The sequence below is a fragment of the Rousettus aegyptiacus genome, unplaced genomic scaffold (genome assembly GCF_014176215.1).
Source record: "Rousettus aegyptiacus isolate mRouAeg1 unplaced genomic scaffold, mRouAeg1.p scaffold_m13_p_6, whole genome shotgun sequence".
In the NCBI taxonomy this organism is placed as follows: Eukaryota; Metazoa; Chordata; class Mammalia; order Chiroptera; family Pteropodidae; genus Rousettus; species Rousettus aegyptiacus.
Genome location: NW_023416309.1, coordinates 18,233,893 through 18,253,430, shown reverse-complemented (window position 1 = coordinate 18,253,430; position 19,538 = coordinate 18,233,893). Strand labels below are relative to the sequence as shown.

The window sequence follows — 19,538 nt, the reverse complement described above, 5'->3', positions numbered from 1 at the left end:
TTCCTGATTGTAAAGCTACACTAATCCAAACAGTGTGATAGCTGCAAAAAGACAAATAGACCAAAAGAATAGAGAGCCCAGAAATAAATCCTCATGTTTATGGTAAATGATATTCAATGGGGATACCAAGACCACTCAAATGGGCAAAGGACAGTCTCCTCAACAAATAGGACTGGGAAAACTAGACATCCACATGCAAAAGAGTAGGAAAAGGGTTAAAAGTAGCAGGAAAAAAAAATTGCTCAGACAAGGCTATCAGCTGATTTCTCAGCAGAAATCTTGTAGGCCAGGAGAGAGTGGAGTCACATATTCAAAGTGCTAACAGAATAAAACTACCAACTGAGAATATTTTACCCAGAAAAGATGTATTTCAAAAATGAAGGAGAGATGAAGACTTTCTCAAATAAACAAGAGATGAAGAATTTTATCACCACTAGACCTGCCTTACAAGAAATGATCGAAGAAGTTATTCAAGCAGAAATGAAGAGACACTAATTAGTAACATGAAAACATATGAAAATATACTGGTAAAGATAAGTATATAGTCAAATACAGAATACTCTAATATGTAATATAGTGACGTGTTAAAGAGTTAACTTTAACATAGAGTCAAAGGACTAAAGTATTAAAAATAACAGTAGTTAAGTCACAAACAAAGCTTTAGCAAATATAAGATTAAAATCATACACAGTATCTTTTCCAGTCTCAATGATATGAAACTAGAAATTAACAACAGGAGAACTGAAAAATTCATGAATGTAGAAATTAACAACACATTCCTGAATAATCTGTGGGTCAAAAATGAAATCAAAAGGAAAATCAAAAAACATCTTGAAACAATAAAAACACAACACATGGTGTCAAGGGGGTCAAATACATGGTGACAGAAAGAAATCTATGAGAAGTGAACAGACAGTATAAATATATAAATGCCTTACTGTTAAAGTGTACAGCTGAAACTCATTGGCTTTTGTTAACCAATGTCACCATAAAAATAAATAAATAAATAAATAAATAAATAAATAAATAAATAAATAAATAAATAAATTTATTTTAAAAAAGAAAACATGGGTTACAGCAAAGCAGTTGTAACAAGGAAGCTTTAATGTAGTAAATGCCTACATTTATAAAAAAAAAAGGAAGGATATCAATAAATGACCTTATATACTAAGGAACTAGAAAAAGAAGAAAAACTAAGTTCGAAGATAGCAAAGAAAGAAAATAACAAATTCTGACAAACTAAACAAAACAAAAACCAGAAAGAAAAAAGAAAAATCAATAAAACTAAGAGCCAAAGAAAAGATTTAAAAGATAAACTAAATCAACAAACCATTAGTTAGACTAAAGACAGAAAGAACTAAGACTCATATAAAATCGTAAATGAAAGAAGAGACCTTACAACTGATACCACAGAAATTCAAAGGATTATAAGAAACTACTGTGAAAAATTTTCACCAACAAACTGATTAACCTAGAAGAAATGGCTAAATCCGTAGAAGCATATAATCTACCAAGAGTGAATCATGAAGAAATACAAAATCTAAACAGACCAATGAGTTAGGAGATTTTAAAAGTAATCAAAAACCTCCCAAAGAAGAAAAGCTCAGGATCAGATGGCTTTCAATGATGAATTTGATCAAACATTTAAATAATTAAGGTCAATATTCTCAAATTCTTCCAAAAAACTGAAGATAAATAGTCCCAAATTCATTTTACTAGGCCCATGTTTTCTTGATACCAAAGCCAGATATGAACATCATTAAAAAAAAAAAAAAAAAAAAAAAAAAAAAAATTTTTTCTTTTAGATGCAAAAATTTTCAACAAAATACTAGGAAACCAAATTTAACAGCACATTGAAAGGATCATACACTATGATCAAGTGGAATTTATCCCTGAGATGCAAAGATGGTTCAAAATACACAAAACAATGTGATATACCACTTAAGCAGAATAAAAGAAATCATATGCAATTATTTTAATAGATTCAGAAAAATCATTTGACAAAATTCAACATTTCCTGACTAAATTAAGTAGAGAAAGAATATACCACAACATAATAAAGAGTATTTATGTCAAGCCCATAGCTAACATCATATTTAACAATAAAAGTTTTAAGGCTTTCCTACTAAGATCAGGACAAGATAAGGGTTCCTACTCTCACCATTCCTATTCAACATAGAACTGCAAGTCCTAGGCAGACCAATTAGGAAAAAAAAAAAATGGAAAGAAGGAAGAAAGGAAGGAAGGAAGGAAGGAAGGAAGGAAGGAAGGAAGGAAGGAAGGAAGGAAGGAAGGAAGGGTGTCCAGATTAGAAAAGAATAAGTAAAATTGTATCTGTTTGCAGATGATATGATATCATAATATAGAAAATCCTAAAGATTTGTTAAAGTTGCAGGATGCAAAACCAATATATAAAAATTAGTTGAATTTCTACATACTAACAACAAACTGTCTGAAAAAGAAAACAATCCCATTTACAATAACATTAAAAATAAAATAGGAATAAATTTAACAAGGATGTGAAAGATCTGTATACTGAGAACTATAAAACATTGAAAGAAGAAACTGAAGAAGATATTAAAAAAATGGAAATATATATTGTGCCCATTGATTGGAAGAATTAATACTGTTAAAATGTCTATATTTCCTAAAGTCATCTACAGATTCAATACCCCAAATAGCCAAAGCTCTCTTAAAAAAGAACAAAGCTTGAGGCAGTATGTTCCCTGATTTCAAACTATATTGCAAAGCTATAGTAATCAATACAGTAGTGTACTGGTATAAAAACAGACACATAGACCAACAGAGAAGAATTGAGAGCCCAGAAATAAACCTATACATACACAGTCAACTAATATTTGATACAGGTGCCAAGAATACTCAATGGGAAAAGATCTTCTCTTCAATAAATGGTATTGAAATATTCACATGCAAAAGAAGGAAATAAGACTCCTATCGCTCACGAAAATTTACTCCAAATGGATTAAAAGTTTAAATGTAAGACCTGAAACCATAAATCTTTTACAAGAAAAAATAGGTAAAATACTCTTTGACATTGATCTTGGCAATGATTTTTTTGGATATAACACCAAAACACAAGCGACAGAAGCAAATATAAACAAGTGGGACTATATTAAACTGAAAATCTTCTGCACAGAAAAAGAAAACATCAGCAAAATGAAAACACAGACTCGAGAATGGGAGAAAAATTTATAAATAATCTGTCGGATAAGGAGTTAATATCCAAGACATATAAAAAAACTCAACTCAATAGGAGGAAATCTGATTTTAAAATGGGCAGAAAACTTGAATTGACATTTTCCAAAAAAAAAACATAAAAATGATAAATGGCCAATAGGTACATGAAAAGGTGCTCAGCATCACTAATCATCAGGGAAATGCAAATGAAAACCTAAATGAAATATCACCCACATCTGTTAGAATGGTGATTATCAAAAAGACATCAAGTGTTGGCAAGAATGTGGAGAAAAGGGAACCACGTATATGGTGGGAATGTAAATTGCTGCAGCGTCTATGGAAAACAGTCTGGAGGTTCCTCAAAAAATTAAGAATAGAAATATCATATGATCCAGCAATCCCAATTCTGGGTATGTATCCAAACAAATTGAAAGCATGATCTCAAAAATATATTTGCATATCCAATTGTCCATTGACAGTTGAACAAATCAATGAAATGTTGTGTCATACATGCAATCAAATATTATTCATCCTTAAAAGTAATGAAATCCTGTCACATGCATAGACGAAACTTAAGGACATTATGCTAAATAATTCCACTTATATAAGGTTTTTAAAATAGTCATATTCATAGAAACAGAAAGTTGAATGATGGTTACCATGGTTAAGGGGGAGATGTTTAATGTACATAGAGTTCCAGATTTACAAGATGAAAAAGCTCTGGAGATTTGTTTCACAACAATGTGAAAATACTTAACACTACTGAACTATACACTTAAAAATGGTTAAGATGATCAATTTTATGTATTTTATCATGTTAAAAAAATTGCCACCAAAAGTAGATACTAAAGAAGCAACTAAATAGATGTTTCTATTCACCTAAATGAACTCCAGAGGAACTTAATGAGAAGTGCATCAGGCAGGATGAAGCTATACTTCATTCACAGATGTGATTACCTGTGCTATTCAGAGAGCAATGAATGGGTTAAATAAATAGTGGGATTAAAGGGAAGGAAAATTTTAGAATTTCACACCTTGGCAGATAGTCAAGTAGGAAAGCACATTGCAAAGTTCACAGGATTGTTCACGTAGGATATTTTACCATTACAAAACCTCTAATTAAATATCTAGTTCTGTGTACCTTTCGACATATAAACCCAATTAAATGCCAACTGAAATAGATTTAAATTGTTACCGCTAAATAATTTCCTCCTACTTCCATAAATAAAGCAGAGAGAGTAAACAGCACTAAATACAGCTGTGGTGTCCATCACACACACACAAAAACTCTTTAAAAGCAAAGTTCCCTGAGATATCAAATTTGTAAAAGAACCAACGTAGTCATTTTGATAATTCCACAAATGTGCTCACAAATATTTTTTAGTTTTTAATATGAATTCATTCTGACTCCTAGTTATTACAAATTAGAGTGGTCTTATAATATATATAATTTTAGAAAATAAGCGTAACTGCCATCTTTTGTTTTATTTTTCCTCAGTTTGATATTACATGAGTTCTATGGAAAAGGTAATTTATGAGTTTACAAAATTATAACTTAGGAGGTTCCTTCTGTACCTCTAAATTGGCCTCAAAAGGGATGATATAATTGAAATTTGGGGATGAAAAGATTTGACACTGAAACCCCTTGGGTAATCACTTGTGGCCAGAGTTTATAGTGGGCTTATATAAAATGAATTAATAATGGTAGCTGAAGAGGAAGAATGAGACATACAGAGTGAGTTTTGGAAAAGCAGGAAAGAAAATGAGATAGACAAATGAGAATGAGTTCCGCTTCAAAGCTCTATGTACATGAACCATGGAGGTAGGAAGACAGACATGAGATACTTTGAACAAGAAACATATTAAAATCAAATATCTGACAAAAATAATTGATAGTGACCAAAAGCATATCTATGGATGCCTGTAGCCAGGGCTAGGGAGGGAGCTTAACTACAAAGAAGCACAGAGAACTTTCTGGAGTGAGGGAAATATATTTTTTTATTGTAGTGGCAGTTATGTAAGTGGCTACATTTCTCAAAATTTATTGAACCATTAATTAATTACATTTTATTGTATGCAAATTATACCAAAATTAAGCTGGTTTTAAAAAATCAAATGCCTAGGAAAGCATATTTTTCATCACATATCTAACTAAGTGTATAAGAGAAAAAGAACATCAAAAGGCTGCTAAAAAAAAACTTGCATGAATAAAGTAAGGAAAGTATAAAACTATCCCATAATCTTAAGGAACGATGTTTTCTAGAAGAGTAAATTTTATAGAATATTCGAGCTTATCTTTTTTAAAACCTCATATTTTTCTAACTCATTTCCCCTGGTATCCCAATCCTAATATTCTTTCTACCTCACTGGACACCAACTTCATCAATCATGTCACACACGCACGCACACACACACACACACGCACACACACACACACACACGCACACGCACACGCACACGCACTACCACCACTTCACCCCACCTCACTGCAACCACACAACCCATGTCCTATGTCCTCTCTTAACTATTAAACAAAACAGCTCTTAAAATCCAAGTTATGTTTAAAAAGCTTATTGACAAAACATTTATATTACAGTTGAGGGAAATTATTAAACATCTCTTGGCTTTCATTGGACTCCCATTTAGAAACAGGGAATAGAGAAGTAACAACTGAGCTGAGTATTCACCAGGTTGACAAAATGAGGAAGAGCATTTTAGGCAGGGAGGAAAACACACCAACAAAAGAAATAGTTCAGTGCAACAGGAAACTATAGTCAATTTGGATAAAAATTATGAGGAAAAAAAGGGGAAGTTAGATAAGCACATGTCAAAGAAAGGCTCAGAAATCTAAAGTGCTGTGATTATTGACTCTGCGACCCCAAATCTGTGTCTGTTCCCTAGTTTATCACTAGGCCCCAACAAACAATTAATAGCAAATAATGGATGTTCATAAATATTTGACAAATGAATGAGCAGATGGATAGATGTGTGGCTAAATAAATGACCGGCTTAAACCATGGAGTGCCTAGAATGTTATGGTACAGAGTCTGAACTTTGGTCTAAAAACCCAGGTTTTGCCCATCATGGAGATAGATGGTCCTTTATGAAATGAAGTATGTCACAAGTAATTTGTTAGTGATTAAAGTTAAAGTGCTATAATTTGCAAGTGATTTACTTGTTAAACATAATTAAGAGCCTGTTCAAGATTGCTCCTATAATTTTACCTTCATGTTCATTCCAATGTATTTTATTAAGTGAAAGAGTAAAGGATAGAGATTTATCTAGTTCACCAATAAATGCACATAATCTGCAACCTAGCTTTCTAAGCCATGATGATTACTAAATAGCCACTGCCAAACTATCAATAACCATAGCAATTATAAATTATAATTTAGGAAGCCTGTACTTCCTAAAAATATATTTTGGAGTATTGTAAAAATTGGGGTACATGCAAGGAAGTGTATTAAGCATGTGAATATCATTGGTCATGTGACACTACAGAAGGCAGCAGTCGATACAGAATTTAAGAAAAAGATTGATATATTATATAATTTGTGTTAGAGAAAAATCATTTTTGTGAATGTAGATTAGTGAAGCATATGAAACTAAAGACAGGAGAGTGTTACAAAATTATAAGTGATAAACAGAGAAAATCTGAACAAAGTAGTAGCAATGAATATGCAGGGGAAAATTGGTAACAAAAGTAAAGTGGCAGTAAAATCAACGGGCCTGTGCATCACTCAGATGTTCTATCTCAAGCAAAGTGGCTTGGCTTAAATAACAGGGTCAAATGTAGAAGCTGAGAAAAATACAAAAAAAGGAGGGTAACAATAGGCAGAGAAAATAAGTTCCATATTAGACTATGTTGGGTTGGATACAAGGAGGCCAAAGTCAGGTCTGGAACAGAGGTACTAATTAAGAATCCCTGGCATAAAGATGGTGAACAGAGTAGCCTTGGGAGTGTGTGTGTGTGTGTGTGTGCAGTTAGAAAAAGGTAGTCAGACAGAACTTGAGGGGAAAGATTATTTCAAGGGTAAGCAAGTAAAAAAAGCCCCAAAATAATGTGTGTATAAGATTCATAGGCCAATCGGTTCTTACAAATATAGTTCCCATTAGCACAATTTCTGAAACAATATAAGCACTTGGTAATTGTTGAATAATTAGAAAGCAAAAACTAGGGGAAAAAATATAATGATCACCTACACTAGTGCTGAGAAATAACTTTTAATTCAAAACTAACTGCAGTCAACTGGGTGTGACTAGAAAACTGTGTCAATAAAGATTTTGAAGTCAAGACTGGGCTCCAAAGAAAAGACTCCCATGACTATAATGTAATGTTAAAAGCATGGGCTCAAGAGGGCAGAAGAAATCACTCGTGAGTCACATGTTTCCACCACTGATACTTTGTTTTTATTAAATAAAATTTAGTATGTACTTGCTTCTTTTATTTTATTACATAATTCTAACTTTGTTTTGCTTTTTGTAATTTTTGCTTAATTTTTTAATTAAATTTATTGAGGTGACATTGGTTAATAAAATTATAGCTTTCAAATGTACAATTTAATAATACATCATATGTGTGTTGTGTTTGGTGACAGCTGCGTAGTTTCATTCTTTTGCAGATGGCTTTACAATTTTCCCAACACCATTTATTGAAGCAGTTTTCCTTACTTTGTTGTATGTTTTTGGCTGCTTTGTTGAAAATTATTTGCCTATATATATGTGGGTTTATATTTGGGTTCTCAGTTGTGTTCCATTGGTCTGTGTGCCTGTTTTTATGCCTATATCATGCTGTTTTGATTATTGTTGCTTTGTAGTATAATTTTAACTCAGGGGATATGATGCCTCTGGCTTTGTTCATCTTCTTTTTTTCTTCCCCGTCAGGATTGTTTTGACTATTCAGGGTCTTTTGTGGTTCCATACAAATCTGATGATTTTTTGTTCTAGTTCAACAAACGCCATTGGGATTTTGATGGGGATTGCATTTAACCTGTATATTTCTTTGAGTCATATAGCCATTTTAACTATGTCGATTCTTCCAATTCATGAACATGGAATATCTTTCCATTTCTTTGTATCTTCTTCAGTTTCTTTTAATAATGTCTGATAGTTTTCAGTGTATAGGTCCTTTACATGCTTCATTAGGCATATTCCTAGGTATTTTATTCTTTTTGTTGCAATTGCAAAAATTATTTTTTAAATTTTTTTTATGATGCCATTGGTTAACAAAATCCAGTAAGTTTCAGCTGTACACTTTAACAGTAAAGCATACATATTTTTATGCTGTGTGTTCATCTCCTGTAGTTAGATTTCTTTCTGTCACCACACCTGCTTTATCCCATCTACCTCTCCCTTCCCCCTCCCCCTACTCTCTGGTATCCACTAGGCTATTGTCAATGACCATGAGTCTCTGCTTGTCCTGTTCCTTTGCTGCTTTTAGGTTTATATCCCACATATAAGTGATATCATGTGATTTTCAACTTTTTCTGTCTGGCTTATTTCGCTTAACATGATTATCTCAAGGTCCATCATGTTGTCGCAAATGGCAGCATTTCATCTCTTCTTATGGCTGAGTAATATTCCATTGTATATATATACCACAGCTTCTTTAGCCAATCATCTACCATAGGACACCGGTTGCTTCCATAACCTGGTCACTAAGAATAATGTTGCTATGAACATCAGTGTGCAAATATCTTTTCAGATATGGGCTTTTTAAAATTTTTTCTGAAAATTTATTGTTATTATATAGAAACCCTATGGATTTTTGTACATTGATTTTGTATCCTGAAACTTGGCTGTATTTATTTTTTCTAATAGTATTTTGGTGGAGTCTTCAGGGTTTTCTACAAAAAGAATCACATAATCTGCAAAAAGTGACAACTCGATTTCTTCATTTCCAATTTAGATGCTTTTTATTGCTTTCTTTTGCCTGATTGCTCTACCTGGGACTTGTAACACTATATTAAATAATACCAGTGATAGGGGACAGCCTTGTCTTGTCTCTGACCTTAGAGAAAAGGTTTTTAATTTTTTACCATTAAGTATAATGTTAGCTGAGGATTTGTTGTATATGGCCTTATTATATTGAGGTACTTTCCTTCTATACCCATTTTATTGTTTTAATCATAAATGGATGCTGTATCTTGTCCAATGCTTTTTCTGTATCTATTGATATAGTCATATGACTTTTATCTTTTATTTTGTTTATGTGGCAATATCACATTGATCAATTTGTAGATCCTAAACCATCCTTATGCCCCTGGAATGAACCACACTCAATCATGATGTATAATCTTTATTATTGTTGTATTCAATTTGCTAGTGCTTTGTTTAGGATTTTTACATCTGTATTCATCAGAGATATTGGTCTGTAGTTCTCTTTTTTTCTGTTTTCCTTACCAGGTTTTGGTATCAGGGTGTTGTTGGCCTTATAAAATTTTTTTGGAAGAGTTTGAGAATGGAAGATATTAAGACATCTTTGAATGTTTGGCAGAATTCACTAGTGAAGCCATCTTGTCCTGAACTTTTACTTTTGGGGAGGTTTCTGATGATGGTTTCAATTTCCTTACTGTTGATTTCCAGTTCTTTGGGATTCAGTCTAGGAAGGTTATACACCTCTAAGAACTTTTCATTTCTTCTAAGTTACTGAATTTGGTGGTAGATAGTCTTGGATGTCAAGGGTCTATACACTGAAAACTATCAGACATTATTAAAAGAAACTGAAGAAGATACAAAGAAATGGAAAGATATTCCATGTTCATGAATTGGAAGAATCGACATAGTTAAAATGGCTATATGACTCAAAGAAATATACAGGTTAAATGCAATCCCCATCAAAATCCCAATGGCGTTTGTTGAACTAGAACAAAAAATCATCAGATTTGTATGGAACCACAAAAGACCCTGAATAGTCAAAACAATCCTGACGGGGAAGAAAAAAAGAAGATGAACAAAGCCAGAGGCATCATATCCCCTGAGTTAAAATTATACTACAAAGCAACAATAATCAAAACAGCATGATATAGGCATAAAAACAGGCACACAGACCAATGGAACACAACTGAGAACCCAAATATAAACCCACATATATATAGGCAAATAATTTTCAACAAAAGAGCCAAAAACATACAATAGAGGAAGAAAACCCTCTTCAATAAATGGTGTTGGGAAAATTGGAAAGCCATCTGCAAAAGAATGAAACTAGACTGCTGTCACCAAACATCAAAATTAACTCAAAATTGAGATCAAAGACCCAACTATAAGACCTGAAAAAACAAATTGCATAGAAGAAAACATAGGTACTAAACTCATGGACCTTGGTTTTAGAAGGGGTTTTATGAATTTGACCTCAAAGGGAAGGGAAATAAATACAAAAATAAACAAATGGGACTACACCAAACTAAAAATCTTCTGCACAGCAAAATAAACCATGGGAGAAGATATTTGGAAACAATGCTTCCAAGAAGGGGCTAATATCCAAAATATATAAAAAGCTTATCTAACTCAACAACCAAAAAAAACAAACAATTCAATTAAAAAATGGGGTAGAGGACCTAAACAGACATTTTCTCCAAGAAGACATACAAATGGACAACAGACATATGAAAAGATGCTGAATTGCACTAGCTATTAGGTAAATGCAAATCAACACTACAAGGAGATACCACCTCATACCTGTTAGGATGGCTATTATCAACAAAATAAGTAATAACAAGTGTTGGAGAGGTTGTGGAGAAAAGGGAACTCTCATACACTGCTGGTAAGAATGTAAATTGGTCTAGCCACTATGGAAAATAGTATGTAGGTTCGTCGAAAAATTTAGAATAGAATTGCCATATGACCCAGCAATTCTTTTTCTTACAATCTACACAAAAAAGCTTGAAAACATTTATCCATAAAAATATATGACCCTGATGATCAGTAGCATTATTCACAGTGGTCAAGTCATGGAAACAATCAAAGTGTTCTTCAATAGATGATTGGATAAAGAGGATGTGGTACACAAGAAAAGATGAAATACTGCCATTTGCAACAACATGGATGGATCTTGAGATTATCAGGTTAAGCAAAATAAATAAGACAGAAAAAGTTGAGAACCATATGATTTCACTCATACATGAAATATAAAACTGAAAGCAACAAACAAACAAAAACTCAGAATACAGTACAGTGGTTAACAGAGGAAAAGGGTGGAGGGGGTGAGGTAAAAATGGGTACAGGGGGTCAAATAAATGGTGAGAAAAGGAGATATGGCTTTAGGTGGTGAACACACAATACAATATACAGATGATGTATTATTGAATTGTATACTTGAAACCTATATAATTTTATTAACCATGTTGCCCCAATAAATTTAATTTTAAAAAGTGACCACAAATAATATCTAAAGCATCTTAGGGGGAAAAAAAGTAAGAATTTTATATTCAGTCAAGTTGTCCATTAATTTTAAATGAACCCAACAGACAATCTCAAATATCTAACTTTGTAAGCAGAACATTTATGAGTGATTTCTTTAAAAAATTCCTGAGCCACAAAATCCAGCCATCAAACAGGAAACATTTCAAGTGATGAAAAGCAAGGACCTACAACCAAGATTATTCTACCCAGCAAAGCTACCATTTAGAATTGAAGGACAGGTAAAGAGCTTCCCAGAGAAGAAAAAGCTAAAGAAATTCATCAAGTATTATGGGAAATGTTGAAGAAACTTCTTTAAGAAAAAGGAAAAAGAAAAAAGATCAAACATATGAATAATAAAATGGCAATAACTACATATCTATCAACAATTCCTTTAAATTTAAATGGATCAAATGCTTCAATCAAAAGATAAGATAACTGAATGGATAAGAAAAGTAGACCCTTACATATCCTGCCTGCAAAAGACTCATGTCAGATTTAAGAACACACAGATGGAAAGTAAAGACATGGAAAAAGATGTTTCATGAAAATGGAGAGAAAAAGAAAGCTGGGGTAGCAATACTTATACCAAACAAAATAGTTTTTAAAACAAAGGCTATAACAAGAGACAAAGAACCCTGTTATCCCACTTCCGGGTATTCATTAGAAGAAGCCCAAACACTACTTTGAAGGTACATGGGAATCCATATGTTCATTGCATCATTATTTACAATATTCAAGATAGTAAGGCTACCTGGGTGTCCATCAATGGATGAATTAGTAAAGAAGAGAAGGTACTTATACACAATGAAATATTATTCAGCCATAAAAAGAAATGAAATCTTGCCACCTGTAACAACATGGATGGACCTAAAGGATATCGTGGTGAGTGCAGTAAGTCAGCCAGAGAAAGACAAATGTCATATGATTTCACTTACATGTATAATCTAAAGAACAAAATTAACAAAATAGGAAAAAAACTCATAGATGCAGAGAACATATCTATGGTTGCCAGATGGGAATGGGGATTAGGGAGTGGATGAAAAAGGGGAAGGGATTAAGGAGTACAAATCGTTGGTTACAAAATAGTTATAGGGTTGTAAAGCATAGCATAAGGAATACAGTCAATAATATTGTCATAACTATATATGGTGTCAGGTACTAGATTTATCAGGATGATCACTTTATTAGTTACATAAATGTCTAATCATTATGTGATACACCTGAAACTAATATATTGTATGCCAATATATTTATTAAAAATTAATTTTAAAAGAATTTAGCTATCTAAGAGCTGAATCAAAACAAAGAACTTTGTAAGAAATAACAGGAAAAGGGCTAGTGTTGAGTACAGAATCAATTTTTAAATGGAACAAATAAGTGAGAAATATTTAAATGGATTAAATAACTTTGACAACTATGACTACAGAATAAAAGGAAAATACAATGAAACAAGATAATATAGAGAGAATAACATATCAGAAATTAGAGGATGGAGGAGAGTATCTGGTAGAAAGTATATGTGTGGTTATTTTTTATCTTTTTTTAGAAAATCACTAATGGTTACACTGCTTTCTGGATATATGCTCACTTTGTGCTTTGCATCAGTCCCAATTATGCCTTGTTCCTGTGCTTCCCAGAGTAACAGCGGAACAGAGAGCAAGTGAAATAGACTCCAAATGCGTATAAAGTTTTACTTGAATACAAGAAATAAAAAGTTAAAAAACAGTGTTGATTCCAAATTCTTAACAAAGCTTTTATACTTTTCATAACAATAATGGGATCTTTTATGCTATATACGACTTGTGGTGAAGAAATGTTTTTCTGAGTGAAGTCAATAGCTTCTACAATTTTACTTCAATCTATTTTCTTTCATTAAATTAAAGTAAATGTAAATTAATACTTGATATTTTAAATGCCATGAATATTGAGATTCCATTTTTCTAAAATTATATCTAGCTATTTTTTGCTTGATATAGACATATTGAAAGATGTCTTGAAAGATTTTTCAAATGTTAAGAATAGTTATTTCCGGAAAGTAGAATTTGGAGTGACTTTCTGCCTTCTCACTTTTATGTATGGTTTAAATTTTTATAATAACAATATGTGATAAAGAGCATAAAGATTTATAACAAAAGCTACTGAAATTTTGGCCTAGGGTTTTAGTGCAAACAGAATGATTCTATATGGTTAAATCTAGTCAAGTTTACCCCACCATCATCAAGAAAAGCAAAGCCTTGCATGGTTACAAATACTTGAAAAGAATCAAAACTACAATGTAAAGTCCTCAAAATCTCCTATTTTATGTGTCATATCAAATTCTTTAATAGTGATAAATATTTTATACTTATCCTGGTTTGACACCATCTACCTGTAACAGAGCCATTTATTGCATCATTGGTTGAAACAATATCGCATACAGTATTAATAGCAATATCCCACGAGATTGCAATATAGAGGTATTGTTTAATGAACAGAGAATTTTTTATCCGTGAAATAACATATGGCATTTCTTACTTCTTTACATTTAGAGGAGGTGGCTAATGATTTTCTCCCTTAAAAAGTATTTTTAAATGCCTGTACTTCCAAATCCACATAACAATTTAAAAGCTCTGAATTTAACCTTTAACCTTTATTTTAAAGGATTCTTTTTACTTTTTGTTTTGGTTATCAAAACAACAAAGGGCATTATTAAATTGCCTTTCATAGCTGTCACCAAAATCATATCTTTAGCAGCCATACATCACAGACCTATTTGCATCCAACTTTTTTTTTAGCTTAAAGCAGTAAATGTTTGAAAAACTGCCAATCTTCTTTTCAGTGTTATTTCATTTTGAAAGAAAAAATTAAATAGCAATTATCTGCTAACTTCACAAGCAGCTTACAGCATCTTGGGTTTTAAGGTCAAACATACTGCTTTTCTGGATCTATGTTCACTAGATGCTCTTTGGCTCCATTTCACACACCTTTCAACTATCCCTTCTTCGTGTCACTGTTCAGAGTTGCCAATGAGAAGCTGGCCTTATTTCTGTAGCCCTTGTTTTGTTTTTTGTTTTTTAAAAAGAAAAAAGCAGTTGAATCTTTTAAAACCAGGAAGCAGCTTAAAAGGCCTTTTCGTTAAAATGTAGTCATAATGGGGACAAAACAGAGAGGACCTAGCAAGTAATGAAAACAAACGTTTTATGGGGCAAGGAATTAGTGCAAGTTCCGAAGACACTTATTTGAATTATCGGACATTGTAATAAGGAGAAATACCCCTGTTATGTATTTAATATTTGCTTTACCTCTCACTGTACCCAGATTGGGCACTCCAGTCACACTTTCTATTCTAAATGGAAAGAAATAACTGAACATATTCTGCCTAAACTATCTTGAAGAAGTTTAATATCCTTTTTTTTATTAGTTACACTAACTTTAGTAATATGCAATTGAATATGTTACCAGGATTTTCTTGAACTTGGGGAAGACAAGGTCCAATACAGTCTGGCCACCAGTTCCCTCACCCAACCTTAATTCTCTGACTTCATCTACATGTACACTGGCTTCCTTGTTCTTTCTCAAATATGACATGCACACTCTCACTTTAAGATAATTGCCTATGCTCTCTGCTTAGAAAGTCCTTTTTTTAACATCCAAGACTTTCCTCAAATATCATTTTTTGAAGAGGCTTCCTCTGGTTACCTTATTTAAAATTGTAACCCACATTTCTTTCCAGCATTATTGGTCCTTGCACCTTGCTCTAAATCCCCATCCCCCACTCCAAGCATTTATCATAACCTAGGTGTACAAAACTGCTATCCTTCAAAAGGCGTACTTACAAGCTTGGCCTTTGTCTAGCATCTAGGAACTTGGATTTCAGAAGGGTTCTCACATTCCCAGAACTGATGAGAGTGGCTCACTACATCTAAACTGTTTGTTCAAACAATATATTTATGCTAAATGCCTGTTTTCCTTCAAGGAGTGTACAAATTTGGTATGTTCCAAGAAGAGGGTAACCCGAATAAAAACCCTGAGAACAGAGTATCTAATGAGCTTCACTAGCAGACAACATTTCATTCATGTGGTCATAGTTCATCAGGGAAATTGAATGCCTCCATTAGAAGAGGACTCTATAGTGTGTACCTAGTTTTCCCTAGATTTCTCCCTTTTCCCTTTGCTGATCTTGCTCTGCACCTTTCACTGTAATAAATTGTAGCTGTGAGTACAACTATATGCTGAGTCCCATGAGTCCTCCTAGGAAGTCATTAGACTCAGGAATGGTCTTGAAGACCACCCCAACACTCTAACATACTATAAAATTTACTTATGAATTGTGTTTACTTCCTATCTCCACCTGTTAAAATGTAAGCTACATGAGGGCTAGAAATTTTGTTTTGCTCACTGATGTATCCAAAGGGCCTAAGAAATTACTTGGCACATAACAGATGTTCAATAAATATTTATTGAATAAATGAATACACAAAAAAATTTGTAATTAATTTAAGGAAATTAATAGAGTTTCACAAGGAAGTCCTAACCATTGATATTAGTAAAAACTCCTTGTCAAGATGGTGTCTAATGCCCTTAACAATTTAAATATTAAAATTCTAAGCAAGAAGTCCTGTCTATAAACTGGTTTCTTTTAAAACTCTGAAAATAGCCTAAATTTAAAAGAAGAGGTAAGAGTAAATATACATGTTTCATCTGGGCAAATTTGGCAAACATTGTTCTCAGAATTAAGTGTCATAGAAGATTGTAAACTTGTAAAACCTTGGCTATACAAAAGCCCTTGATGGAAATATGAGGTTTTCATTTTTCTTGGATACCAAGCCTTCAAAATTAAACTCTAGGGATCCTCCTAAAGCCAGACTTTGAAGCTCAGTAATCTTCTGAGCCAACTTAATCTAGTGAAAGTCTCACAGTCTCCTTTAAAATAAAAAACATAGAAAGTCAAAGAAATTTTGAGAAGGAAATTGGAAGAAGCCAACTCTGAGAACAGAGCCAAGTATTCACTGAATATGTGCATAACAGATGGGGGTAGGGGGAGAGGACTGGAGATTATTATTGTTAGCTGACTCCTCTAGGAATCAAAAAAACAGCATGCAAAGCACTCTAATGTTAGCAATACTACAGTAGGAATAACCATTTGCTTGGGGACAAAGCCACATTTCAAAGTATTTAATATGTTTTTGGTATCAAAAAATAATGGCCAACATATTTATTTTAGCAAGAAAGTTGCCTATTCACAGACTCATAACTAAATTTTGTACTGAGCACACGAAGGAAACATATGAATAAGTTCACTTATGGGGAGCACAATAGGAGTTCAATAAATGCTAGTGAAATTAATAAGCCTTCCTGACAAGTATTCAATAAATGGTAGTGAAATGAATAAATATATGCAAGACACTGGGCTATGCACTGAGTATTGCCTAGGTACAAGCCATACAGGTCTTAGTTACTTTCTATAGTAATTCCTGGCATAAAGTTCTATTTTATCTAAAAACTGCTCTTAATTTACTACCACATTAATAAGAAAATCTAAATACACAATCATTCCCAAAACCTTCCTCAGACAATGCCTGGGATAAAATGATATTTCACTCTACCAGAGAGAAACAGAATACAGAGAAGTAGGAAAGCAATTAGGATAAGTATATTTGTTAAAGCTTTTCAGTACCAAAGCTAAGATCAGAATTCAATATTCCTCTCCACCAATCTTGTGGACAAAATGGTGGAATTTATACTTGCCGAAACAACTTTCACCTGAAAATACTGTTAGAATATCCTAAACTAGAAATAAGGCAATGAAAATAATATGAAGGTAGAATTTATTTGGCTTATTCTTTCCAACATATATTCAAAATTACTTTTAAACCTTTAGTGACAAAAGTGACATATATATAACAATATAATATATAAATATACATATATATATACATATATATAATATATATAAATTAGGAGTGGAAAGCTACCAGATAACGTTGTTGGAATAGTGTTGCTGGGATATCACCTCTTTTCAGTATTTTCCAGGCTTCTAATGTTAAATTTAAGCTACTATTGGCAAACTGTTTTTCTTTTATCTTTCTTCTGGCACAAAATGATTATCTTACTTCAACTGCCACGGTCTAAGCTTGTGAAATACAGAATGATGAAAAAATGAATAAACTGCTGTGCTTCCATTTCCTAACATCACTTATATGCAGCAGGAAGTCCCAGGCATAAACCACAGGGAAATATCACAAAGACAAAACAATTCATTTAGGATTTATTTTGAAGTATATTAATTTTATTTTTCTCTTAAAGTTTGTCTAGTCATGATATTGTAATGATCAACATAGAATTTTTATCCAACTGGGAAAAAATAAGAAGAACAGAATTAGAACAATGTGACCTAGAAGGCAGTTCTATCACTCGGTTACTCAAATGATGTGACCATCTGAACATCTTTTCATTCCTTGGTAGCAGAGTAATATGAATATATGTCTTAAACCTTGATATGAGATATGGTATCTTTTCTAGCCAAACATAACTTCACCAAAGCCAACTTCTTCTACATGCTTTAGGGAAAGATAACATTTTTAGAAGTTAACTTCTAGAATTTATCACTAAAAGTGAGTTTCATACAGTAAAAAAGATCCCTAGGGAAAGTTTCAAATATGATTTCTTCCCACTGAATTTCATCTTTACTCCTGAATCAAAGGCAAAAGCAACTGGGATTCCACAAACATGACTGCAGCATTACTGAACAAATGAGGTGCCAAGATGAAGAGTATTTAGAAAGAATAAAAACTCTAGCTACTTATAGAAATCTCTGTGATTCAGACTAGCCAAAAAAAGAAGAAAAGTGCATATCAGTTTAATGAGATGTAGATAAAGTATTTAAAATTGGCCCAAAATGTTCTGGTTGAATTATCTTGAATAATAAAGAATTAAATTTCCCAGAAAATCTTTGTCCCAAAGTAGAATAATTTTCTAGTTCACACATTGGATGCTTTATAAAATAAAACCAAAAGGGCATTTATCTCCTCTTTTTTTTTCCTTAGAATAAAATAGCGATGAAAAATAAAAATGGAGCTTTAGCAGGATTCAGTTGGAAATTTAAATGGAAAACCGAACTCACCGAAGGAAGGTAAGTTGGGACACTCTGTTCCTTAGAGCAGAGCTCCAGAGCTTGGAAAGAAAAGGACAGAATTATTTTCTGTGAGCTGTAAGGATATATTTCTCTAAGTCGTCCTATTCCTACATAGTAACTATTTGATCCACATTTTTAACAAGCACCTAAGGTATCCCTGACGAGTAAAAATTAGGGAGGTTGAACTATATTTCCATGGAAACAGAATCCATATTTTTAAGATGCAGAATAAAATCAAATGGAACCATCCTAAGCAACCTTGAAATCTACGCAGTTCAGTTTATCTTAACCTGGATCTATTTCTTTTTCTTTACATATTTTAATTATGTGTGTGTGTGTGTGTGTGTGTACTTCTTCGCCTCATTCCATATTCTGTAAGTTTGAGTAGATTGCCCACTCTGAATGATAAGGTCCTTACAGTCTTAATTCTGGAACGCTGTCTCGAAAGCTTTCAAACACTGAACAACTATTATGCTCATACCCCACACAGTCAACAGGAATGTGGAGGAGAAGGAAGAGCATTAGGTTATCAGGAAGAGGAGTGCATGCATACTTAACTTTACCAAAGTGCAATGAAAAGTATAAGGATCACTGCCCTCGAAAGTAAAGGCTCCTGGTAAGTTCACATCCTTATTTTTCAAGTACTAGTGGAATTAAAGAAACGAGCCTGTATGCCATGACCCTTGGATGACCAAATAGGACTGAAACTAAGAACTGATGCTCCTGAAAACCTCCCAGTTGACCAAATAATAAGCTGGGATCCAAAGTAACAATGGGCCAATAAAAGCTTTTTCCGCCAAGAAATTCTATTGTTGCATTGTTATAT

At 32.9% G+C, this 19,538-nt stretch overlaps 1 protein-coding gene across 3 annotated transcripts in view; it reads right to left on the bottom strand.

Moving 5' to 3' along the window:
- The window catches only part of CTNNA3 (catenin alpha 3), a 1,366,626-nt gene that overhangs the window by 1,132,727 nt on the left and 214,361 nt on the right, over positions 1-19,538 (bottom strand). The window lies entirely within an intron of this gene.